We start from the raw sequence: 11539 nt of genomic DNA on the forward strand, positions 1-11539 counted from the left end.
TGTTTTGGGACAACTCTTGGTAATGGATCTTGGATTTAGGCCCAATTAGGTAGTGGGCCCAATTTGGAAAGTTGGGCCATTAATGGACCTTCTTATATGGACTTACGGATCATGGGTTTGGTATTGGGCCATAAGCTAAAATAGAGGGGAGGAAAACGGGGCTATTGTTATAAGGGATTCTTGGTCAAAATTTATATTTCCGTTTATTGACTCGTTATTCGCTATTTTGCATAGTTCAGGATTATCGGTGAAATGGTTGTTTGGGAATCTATTTCTTCGGTTCCGATCAACATTTCTAGGTGAGTTATCCTCACTATATCAATAGGGTCTAAGGCACCAAGGCTGGCCCATTCTCGGATTGTATATTGGTTTTGTTTGATATGCTTATTGATCTTTTAGATCCGCATCCCGGTAGTTAGGATGGTATGTTGCTAGTGATTGGTTAGGTCAGTATCCTGGTTAGGATGTTGCTATGCTATATGATCTATTAGATCGGTTTGTTTTGTCTATGGACTATTATGTGATTATCTGTTATATGTGCACATGGTTGTTTGTTTGGGGTTGGGTTGAGGTGAGTCCTGCTTTGTGCTGTAGGCCAACATACCCAAGGCGGACCAGATAGACTATAGACCCGGAAGGGGCACATAGGCAGGTCAAAGTCCCAACGAGCGGTCCAGATAGGCCGAAGGCCCGAAAGGGAGGCCCAAACGTGCCGAGGATCGGAGAGTGGACCAAATAGACTAAAGGCCCAGTGCGGGCGGTCCAGTCATACTATAGATTCAAAGAGTGGAACTGGTGGACTGAAGGCCCGATTCGGGCAGACTAGCCACCCTGTAGACTCAAGATGCATTGTTGTTCTGTACTTGTTGATACGATGTGATTATGGTTATATGAGGTTGATATTTTGGGTGTAACTCACTAAGCTTTTTGGCTTACAGTTTTAGTTTATTATTTCAGGTTCAGTGGATGATCGCGGGAAGGCGAAGGCATGATCGTACACCTCCTCGATTGATGATTATGATTTCTGGGAACTCTGATGTTTAAACTATTTTGAAAACAAATTGTAATAATTGAATGGTTTTATATGAATTAAAAAGTTTTAAATTGGTTCGAATTTTATGGATTTTACAGGTGGGAGGTTCCAAAGTTCCTCTTAACACGCTATCACAGGCGTATTAAACAAATAAGTGGTTGCACTAAAAATATAACATAGGGAAGCAGAGTCGAATTCTTAGGGACACAACCTAACGGTCAATGCCCTTTTGCATTAGGCACATTCTAGTAAAAATAGAAATTATATAAAGGGGACTTTTATATTAAACTAAAAACCAAAATTGCAGTGAAAATAAACTAAACGAAAATCAATAATAAAAACAATTTCAGTTCTGCTGCGACTTTCCTCATCATGCAATTAAATGAGATCTGGTTATTGAGAATGCGTTTAATCTAAGCTGGTACTGAGAAAACCGACAAGCTCTAGTATAATCTCTTTTACCTTAATTAGTTAAATAAAACAAGTTCTTTAAATTAATCCTAACTTTTTACTATTCAATTAACATGCTCTTAATAAAATGAGAAAAGTTGCATTCAGTTCTTTTTAATGTTACAGTAGTACGCAATATTTATCACAAGCTCGAAAATGTAAAGTTATGATTTTTATAGTTTATATTAGAGTTAAATACCTAACACGAAACCAATCTAATATTTGTTACATATTACCATTTGACAAGAACAATTACTGATTCTATTAACTGATTAACTGGAATGATAAATCCCTAGCTAGATGATCAAACTAACAAGAATTTAGAATCAAAATTTAATTATGCCCGAAACTAAAAAAATCTAAATAGAAACACAAAAAGAAAACCAAATCTGACAACTAATCACATGAAAAGTACTAGTCTATGCAGAACTAAAAACTAAGGTTTTAGCTAGACATGGATAAAATCTAATCTAAAACAATAAAAAGAAACACTAAACTACTAAAGCTTAGCAAACTAAATGTGGGAGATGTTCCACAACCTTCAGATCTTCAGGGAGTGATGAAAAGTGTAGAAAATCTCCTTAAGAAGGGTTTTTCGTCGTCTGGAATCGTCTCTGGAATCGACTTAGATGGTATCTAGTATTTATATAACACTCTTGACATAAAATAAGGATTCTAGAAATAAGCACGACACATGCTTTGGGGGCACGGCGCGTTCCAGGTCATCGTAATTGAGATTTCAGAAAGAAAATAGAATAAACCAAAAATCTGGACTTCGATGGTTAAGCACGTCTCGTGCTTGGGATTCACAAGTTATAACACCAAAAATAAAGGCATCTAGAGGTAGACACAACATGTGCTTGGGAGGCACGACCTGTGCTTCGCGGCCGAAATTTTCAAATGCGTAAAAAAAAAAAATCAGAAATCCTTCGGTTATATTTCGTAAGTGAAGAACGACTTATTTTTTTTGAGATATAGCATGTATTTGGTATTTTTTAGTTTTTTTTGGCTCCAGATAAGCTCCAGATGTGCTCCAAATATGATCTAAAGACTTTCAAATTCTCGTTCCACTTCAAATTACCTGAAAATAATAACCAAAACATGAGCAATACGGAAATTCTTACGAAATACATGATCTGAACATTATTTAAACTAATGCACATGAAGAAGCATAAAAAATTATTCAAGATGCTAATAAAAACTACCCTAAAAGATGCATAAAATGACATCTATCAAATTTCTCTACCTTGGACCTTACTTGTCCTCATGTGAGAAAATGGATTAAACATTATAAAAAAAGGAAAGATGTAGATGACCTAAAAAGAATTTAGAATAAAATGAAGGAACATAAAAATACTTCACTCTTTTTTTTTCACATGATAAGATTTCACAACGAGGAAACTCCAATAAAATCATTGCCTAGAAAACAGTCACAGTACCTTTATTGCATATTCAGAATTCATATTTTATGAGTCTAACCAAGCTTGAACAAATAATATTTATTCCGAATTAAATTTGTGAAAATAGTTTATTTTTAGAGTAATTTCATGATATTTTGTTAATAAAAACTTAGCTTGACCAATCCCTCATTTTTTTTCCCGAATTCGTCTAGTGAATGCGGTAAGCTCCGTTATGGACTTATATCCAAGCTTACCCCTATGATTCCACTATCGAGGGATCTATCTCATTATACTACACATCTTCCTTGTCATGATCAACTCTTCAGATTTAAATTTGCTTGGCTCTTGATTTTGACTTAAACTTGACTTGGATTTGACTTTAAATTTCAGATTTCTTCAAGTTACTTGATGTACAATTTCTAACAAATATATTGGCTAGGCATAAATGTTACTTTAAGTCCCACTATTTTTCCAATACTTCAAAAATGATAATAAATTGTGGGTATAACAACAGTTCCCTTCTAACCTCAAAAGGCGTATAACAACAGTTCTCTTCTAACCTCAAAAGGCATAGAACCTCGTAGCATGTAAAATTTTTTAATTTTTTGATTTTTTTACTATTTTTGGATTTTTTAATATGTATAAAATAAAAAACTAGAAATAACTAGAAATAAAATCTTTTTGAGATTTTTGTATGAGTGCAGAAAAATAAAAAAGAAAATATTTTTTCGATTTTCTAGATTTTTCAAATGTAAATGCAATGCAGAAAATAAAATTGAAAATATGAAAATTTTAACCTAAAAAAATGAAAATATAAAAATTTTAATAAAAAATGCAAATTTTTTTACACTAACACCCTCAGAGCTCAATAAAGAATATAAAAGTCGAAGGATGTGGCTAGGAATGAATGTACCTGATAAGTTTGTAGAAAATTATGATTTTGTTGATGGCGTTGGCCAAAAATATGAATTTCAGCAACTCTATTGATCCTCTGATTTCCCCAAACTTGCTTGGAACTGTGACCGTTTCTTTATTAAAAAGGGAAAAAAATAACAACTAATCATCGGGTTGCCTCTCAGAAAGTCACCTTTTTTTAAGGTCATTAGCTCAACAGCGATCAAAGAATATATTACTTGTATATAAAGATTTTGGTGAAAAATATTTAACAGTACTGTGTCCTCTGGAACGGTGCCAATTTGTTAACATGTTGTCACAGATATATTAAAAAAAATAATAATAATCACTGCAGGTTGCACTATCCTCATGGGCACAACTTAATGATTAATGCTTTTTTGCGTTAGACACATTCTAGTCAAAATAGAAATTATAAAAAAGGGTATTGTTAAATTAAACTAAAAACTAAAATTGCAGTGAAAATAATGTAATTGAAAATCAATAATAAAAACGATTTCAGTTCTGCTGCAACTTTTCTAATCATGCAATTAGTTCAGATATGGTTATTCATAATGCATTCTATCTAAGCTAGCACTGTAAAAAAACTAACAAGCTCTAGTATAATCTCTTTTCGCTTAATTAGTTAACAAAAATAAGGTCTTTGACTTAACGCTAAGTTTTACTGTTCAACTAAAAATGCTCTTAATTAAATCAGAAAAGTTGTATTAAGTTCTGTGTGAAATTCCCAGCAATACCCAATACTTCTCACAAGCTCGGAAGCGAAAAAATATGATTTTTATAGTTTATATGAAAGGCTATACTTTTGTGGTTTGGGCTAGGCATTCTTTTTGTATAGATCTTGGTAGGTTGATAGTATGTGGTGCGGTGGTATATGTTAGATAAGCTTGTGTGTGTGTGCAGCTACACACTAGTGTGCGGCCGCACACGACGTGTTCGGCTGCACACTAGTGTGCGGCTATGGTTAGTATAAAAGGGCTGTTTCTTTGTGTCAGAAGAGTGACGTCTGTATGTGTGTGTTTTCAAGGTGTACTTGACATTTATGAGCAATAGATGTGTGCATGCTTGATGTTATTCTTCTTCTACTCCTTCTACACTCTACACTCTACTTGATTGCTGATATTTCATTGATTATTGATTTGGATCCATCAGATTTGTGTTGGGTCAAAAATATGGTTTATACTTTACTTTTCTACGAAAATTGTATTTTTGTGTCTTGGACCGTAAACAGCTTGGTGTTTACAGCCATATAAGTGTTTATGGTTGGTGTTTACGGCCGTAAACCCATTTACGGCCCATGTTCACCTAGCCCATATTCCCTAGTATATATATATATATATGTATGTGTGTGTGTGTTAGGGTTGAGGAGTAGATTGATGAATTGAAGAGAATGCACGGTCCAAAGATAAGAGTGTATATTAGTGTGTGTGAATCTCTTGTATCCGGATCTTCATTCATATCAATACATACAAGATTCATATTATTATTCTTCTCTTTTTCTTGTATTATATCTGAAATCATCCGTTTGATTGGGATTCAGCACTATCAAACGAATCTGATTAATACACATACATTTTGGGGATTTACAATTGGTATGAAAGCTTGGATTGTATCAGTTAATTTTATCAGATCTGGAGCATATTTTATCTTATTTTTAAAAGATTTTTGCATTTTTGGATAGATCTCTGAAAAATAAGGGGGGTTTGTTCTTCACGTTTTTCATAAAAACGGGTTTTTGATCGAGTTTTGGAACAAAAAGTGCAAAAATCACTGTTTTTGGTCGTAACCTGCGAGGGTGTGGCGGAGTTTGCGGCCATCAGCTAGGGTTTCCTGAGTTCACGGCCCGAGATTAATGCTCGGATTTTAGGGCCTCGGTTTGCGGTCCTCGGTGGTTTACGGCTCAATAACGTTTACGGCCTCGCACCGTGTACTCGCATAGCAGCTACTTCCTCGCCTCGCTTCACATATATAAAAAATTGGAAGCGCATTTTGAGTTGCCAGGGTTCGAACTCAAAATGTGTATAGATCTATACGGGAAGTCATGATCCCGCGCCTTGACTGTTAGCTACAGTCCGTCGTTTGGGGTGACAGTTGTCATAACGCTGCGACACCTGAAGAACGTCGTTACAGGCATATTATGTTTAGTATGGTTATAAAACTCATCGGATATACAATTATTATGGTATTATGCTTTTATGAACGAGTAGCTATTAAAACTATTCTTCATCTAACAAATGCGATCTTCGTATAGCTTTATTATATAAAACTATGACACAACTTTTAAGAACGTCGTTTGCTTGCGATTTTCGGTCTTAGAGACTGCCAATTATGTTAGGAAAATAAGGGTTTTTCCTGTATACAAACCAAACAAACAATAGGAAAATAAGGGATTTTCCTGGTGCAATTATTTACAACTTATAACACGAACGTTCATATGCATTTCATACTTTTATAAGAAAATAAGGGATTTTCTTGGAAAACACAACAATTCATATCTCAACCATTAGGGAAAATATGGGATTTTCTGGATCTAATACATTCATTTACAACACAACAAATCATAACTCTTTACATTTTGAAATATTGTGTTTTCTGGAAAACATACACGAACTTTCGAATGGCGTACATTTTCTCAAAACACTACTCATGAACCCACCAACTTAATTGTTGACACTTTCTCTTTGAAATAACTTGTACTCTCAGGGAACCGCTAAGCAGGTTTGGAAATCTACTTTTGGGATTGACGCGCTGACGTTAATTACTTCTTTTGAAAGATGTTTATGTATTTAACTTTTGAACATGTAACGAATACAATTATGTAAACATTTTGGAAACTTTAATGTATATGGTGGTGTGTACTTTCCTTTCTATGAACTGTTATGATACTGAATATGATGTCCTCCGCCCCCGAACGTTTCCGCCGTTCTGGTTTGGGGGTGTGACAGATTGGTATCAGAGCTTTGTTTATAGGGAATTAAGTATATCAAAACCATTTCTTTTTGGTATACAGCTATAAACTCAACTGGGAAAAAACACTCTGAGAAGAGTCATACTTTTAAAATTAAATTTATTTAGTTTTTAGGTAAGCATGTACTCATTTCATACTAATAACAGTTCATATCGAATAAATTTAGAAGTATTATAAATAAGTTGTGCAGTGCAGGTACGCCTTGGGACATGTAATCGGAACTGGGAAGAATATAGCCTGATCAACTATATTTGTCCGAGAGCTGATTAACGTATGCCAAGGAGTGTCTGCAGTGGACAACAATTTTAAAACTTACCAAAAGCACATCATTACATATTACTAAGTGAGTTTTTTTTTGTGTTGTCATCAACCATTAAACTTAAGAGTAAGTTTCATGTGCTTTAGCTTATAGTCAATTCTTAACCCTATTCTCGTACAGACTCAATGGTGGGATTCCATCACCCCAATGACCCCTACTACCCCAACCAAGGTAATGGAGGATGGATTGAAGAAGACGAAGAGCCTATAGAGTTGGAGGAAGGAGATGACTCTGGCACAGATTCGGAGCCAGAAATTATCAATCCACCAATCCCACAGCCTCCCGCCCACGTGAGGAACTTCCACGGACCCACTCCTGTGTGGGGAAGTCACCTCCATCATTAGAGCCAACAACAAAGCTTACGTCCTCCTTACGGCATGTGCCAAGACTTCTATGATGTCAGAGGCGGGGGATCAGCAGACCGAGCACTTCCGGTCATGGTTGGCAAACTCGCCAACCAGTGCTATCAATCCGGAGTGCAAGCCAACCGAATCCGAGAGGTCAACGTGGAAGTACAAATCCACACGGCCGACATCAACCGCCTACACAAGCAAATGCAGCCTTCACAGAATTGAGGGAACAACAAGCTGCGTTTGATAGGCGCCTCATGGATTCAAAGCAGTCCGACACAGAGTCAAGCTCCAAGCACAAACCACACCGCAAGTAGTACTTGCCCGACTCTCAATTTTTGTTATAAATTAGGACTTCGGATAAATGTATTATTTTTTTAATTTTCTGTATTGGAGACCTTTAGAAAGGTCAAAAACTTTTGTCTAGACCCCGCTGTAACACAACTATATATTTAATATATATAAGGGCATATCCCTTTCTTGTTGTTAATTATGTGTAGTTCGTTCAATTCATAAGTACATCTATTCAAACTTTATTTTCAAGCTCAAAACCCAATTTCTTAGATCTATTAAAAATTAACTCAATATCATTCAACTCTGAACTACCAAATCTTATAAATCTTTCATTTTCTTTTGGCAGCGCGATGCCTCCTCGTCCAAACCTAAGGCCCAGACCGGGCACGACACCACCTCCACCATCAACGTATGATCCGACCATGGTCCAAGCTGCTATCACAGCAGCAGTAACTGCAGCCCTCTCGCAAATAAACTCCAACGGAAATGGAGGGGCAGGTAGCAGCACAAATCATTCAAATCATGGCACTGGTCGTGGTCAAGTAAGAGAATGTACATACAAGGAGTTCTCTAACGCTAAGCCAAAAACTTTTAATGGAATTGGAGGAGTCATTGCGCTAATGCAATGGTTCGAAAAGACCGAAACAGTTTTTGAGATCTGCTCATGCCAAGAAGCAAGCAAGGTTAAATTCTCTACTTGCACCTTCATAGATCGAGCCCTCACTTGGTGGAAAAGCCATGTGAATTCGGTGACGCTCACTGTCACCAACGCCATGAGTTGGGAGGATCTGAAGGTTCTACTACTGGAAGAATACTGCCCAAGAGGCGAAGTGCAAAATTTTGAGCAGGAGCTCTGGAATCTGAAAATGACTGGGTCTGACCTAGTCGCCTACACAGCTAGGTTCAACGACCTCGCTGCATTGTGCCCTACCATGGTCAACCCATAATCAAAGAAGGTTGAAAGGTACATTTGGGGGTTGTCACCCCAGATTCAAGGGCATGTCCTAGCTTCCAACCCTATTACCTACAACAGCGCTAAACGCCTGGCTCAGTGACTCATCGACCACGAAGTAAAACAGGGTACCATTGCAGCAACCGCCAATCCATCTAAGGAGACTCAGGGCTAGAGTAGGCCTTGGAACAAGAGGAGGGGACAAACTCTTCAGGAGAACCCCAAGAAACAACAAGTAGTAGTGACCCACGCTATGACTGTACCTGCCAACCCTGCCCCCACAAACTCATATAATGGGAAACTTCCTAAGTGCAACCAATGCAAATTCCACCACCACGGTCCTTGCCATGATCTTCAATGCACCAGGTGCAATAAGAAGGGACATACAGACCACTATTGCAAAGAGCCAACCCAACCATCCGCCCCCACTGCTAATACCGGAGTAAGCCGTGCCTACTTTGAGTGCGGAGACATGGGGCACTACCGCAGGGACTGCCCAAAGGCAAACAACCAGAATACCGACGGAAGGGGTCGACTTTTCACAATGGGACAAGATGAAGCCATTGCGGACCCTATTGTTGTTACAGGTACGTTTCTTCTCGATAACTCATATGCATGCATTTTGTTTGATAGTGGAGCGGAAAGGAGTTTTGTGAGTCACGACTTTAAAGGCCTGCTAAAATCAATACCACAATCATTAAGTGAACCATTCATAGTAGAAATGGCCAACGGGAATACCGAAGACACTAAGGAGATATACTTAAACTGCACCCTAACTTTAAACGATAATCCCTTTTCAATCAGCCTCATGCCAGTCTCGATTAAGAGTTTCGATGTCATCGTTGGCATGGATTGGCTGAGTTCTCATCATGCGGACATTTTATGTTACGATAAGGCCGTTCGCCTTAATCTGCCAACCGGCAAAACTTTCATTGTCTTGGGCGACAAACCCAGCACCACTCTTCGTATCATCTCAAGTATCCAAGCTCAGAAATGCCTACGCAAGGAGTGTCACGCGTTTTTGGCACATGTTGTAGATATGAAACGCGAACTCCAGGACGTCAAGAATGTGCCTGACGTATGCGATTTTCCCGACGTTTTTCCCGAGGACCTTCCGGGAATACCTCCCGCGAGACAAGTCGAGTTCAAAATCGATCTGGTTCCCGGAGCTACCCCAGTAGCTAAAGCACCCTATCGATTAGCCCCGGCAGAGATGCAAGAGCTATCCAGCCAACTGAATGAGCTACTTGGAAAAGGATTCATCAGGCCGAGCTTCTCACCATGGGGAGCACCCATGTTGTTCGTGAAAAAGAAGGATGGATCATTCAGAATGTGCATCGACTACCAAGAACTCAACAAACTTACCATCAAGAACCGATACCCCTACCCCGAATCGATGACTTATTCGACCAACTCCAAGGAGCCAACTACTTCTCCAAGATCGATCTGAGGTCGGGATATCACCAGCTGCGAGTCCTGGAGAGTGATGTTCCCAAGACGGCCTTCCGAACGAGATACGAACATTACGAGTTCGTAGTAATGCCGTTCGGACTAACCAATGCCCCGGCTGTATTCATGGATCTAATGAATCGGGTATGTCATCCATTCTTGGATAAATTTATGATAGTATTCATAGACGACATACTCATTTACTCAAAGAGTAAAGAAGAGCATAGCCAACATCTGAGACAAGTCTTAGAGACATTACGAGCTGAGAGACTTTATGCGAAGTTCTCAAAATGCAAGTTTTGGATTAGAAAGATGGACTTCCTCGGTCACGTGGTCAGCAAGGAAGGAATCCACGTGGATCCATAAAAAATCAAGGCTATCAAAAACTGGTCGGCACCAACTACACCAATAGAAATTCGTCAATTTCTAGGTCTTGCTGGTTATTATCGAAGGTTCATTCAGAATTTCTCCAGCATCGCAAAGCCTCTTACCGCTTTAACCCATAAAGGTGTGACCTACCACTGGGGAGAAAAGCAAGATGCTGCATTTCAGACCTTGAAACAGGCCCTTTGCAGTGCACCCATCCTTTCTCTTCCAGAGGGGACCGAAGATTTTGTGGTGTATTGTGACGCTTCGAAGCAAGAGCTGGGTTGTGTGATAATGCAGAGGGGAAAGGTTATTGAATATGCCTCACGACAACTGAAAATGCATGAGGTCAACTACACCGCTCATGACTTAGAACTTGGGGTGGTGGTCTTCGCTCTTAAAATCTGGAGACACTACCTATATGGTACCAAGTGCACTATCTTTACAGACCACAAGAGCCTCCAACACATCTTCGACCAGAAGGAGTTAAACATGAGACAGCGACGTTGGGTCGAATTGCTCAACGACTATGACAGTGAGATTCGCTATCATCCGGGAAAGGGAAACGTCGTGGCGGATGCCCTTAGTCGTAAGGAGTACTCTGGCCGGAGAGTGAAGTCATTAGCCATGTCGATCCATTCGCACCTGTCAGCACAAATCAAGGAAGCTCAAATAGAGGCCTTGAAACCCGAAAACGTGACAGGTGAGACCCTTAGGGGAATGGACAAGAACTTAGAAATCAAGAGTGACGGAGCATGCTACCTGATGAACCGGATATGGACACCCAAGTTTGGTGGATTCAGAGAGGTAGTTATGAGCGAGGCACACAAGACTCCATACTCTGTACACCCCAGGTCAGACAAGATGTATCAAGATATCAAGCAACTTTACTGGTGGCCAAGCATGAAAGCGGAGATCGCTACATATGTGAGCAAGTGTTTGACTTGCGCCAAAATAAAAATAGAACACCAGAAACCCTCAGGGCTACTCCAACAACCTGAAATACCTGAGTGGAAATGGGAGCAGATTTCCATGGACTTCATAAC

The sequence above is a fragment of the Lactuca saligna genome, chromosome 7 (assembly GCF_052625555.1).
Source record: "Lactuca saligna cultivar CGN05327 chromosome 7, ASM5262555v1, whole genome shotgun sequence".
NCBI classification, from domain to species: domain Eukaryota; kingdom Viridiplantae; phylum Streptophyta; class Magnoliopsida; order Asterales; family Asteraceae; genus Lactuca; species Lactuca saligna.